Here is an 812-nt window from a genome sequence, read left to right as displayed (position 1 = left end):
GGCCGTGGTAGGGGGGGAGCCGAGGGGAGCAGTTACATGCACACAGGGCCGCAGATGTGGGCACCCATGGCGCACGTGTGCACACACACACACACACACACACACACACACACACACACACACTTGTATGCACCAGCCATGGAGACATCTCAGCACAGGCGTGCACACACACATCCATGCACACACACACCCAAGGCCATGGCCATAGGCCAGCACCCAGTGCACTCTGCCGTTCACAAGGTCTAGGCATTCATGCCCTTCTTGCAGCCTGGAATTCTTTCCCCATGAATTTGTTATCTACTCAGATTCTATCTATCCTTCTAAGACACAGCAGTGGGACCTGGGTTCAAGTCCCAGTCCACGCCCCTGGCCAGCTACTGCCCCTTGGCCCAGGGCAAGACCTGTGCTGGGCCTCAGTGCTGTATCTTCAAATGATGAGAGTCACTCCTGCCCTCCCTGCTGGGATACCGTCACTGTCAAATAATCACTAACATTAGTTGAGCACACACCATGTGGCAGACATCATGCCAAGAAGTATACAGGCACCATCTCCACAACCTCACACCATTCTCATCCCCATTTTGCAGGGGGAGAAACTGAGGCAGGGAGAAGAAGAGGCACTTGAGCCTGTCCTTTCCCATATGCTGAAGGTTGTGACAGCATTCTGAATGTGCTACACAACCCAGCCACACTTTCCTCTGCCCCACAAGCAGACCAGCTCTTTTCACCCCTCTGCCCAGATGCCTTTCCTTCTCTGTCTTGAGGCACCTAGATAAAGATGGTCTTCATTCCCTCCCACAGCCCTTTCTGCT

Source organism: Carlito syrichta, unplaced genomic scaffold, assembly GCF_000164805.1.
Source record: "Carlito syrichta isolate Samal-C Ts95f unplaced genomic scaffold, Tarsius_syrichta-2.0.1 Scaffold120490, whole genome shotgun sequence".
In the NCBI taxonomy this organism is placed as follows: Eukaryota; Metazoa; Chordata; class Mammalia; order Primates; family Tarsiidae; genus Carlito; species Carlito syrichta.
The sequence above is the reverse complement of the archived record's forward strand: the minus strand, read 5'-3'. Positions refer to the sequence as shown.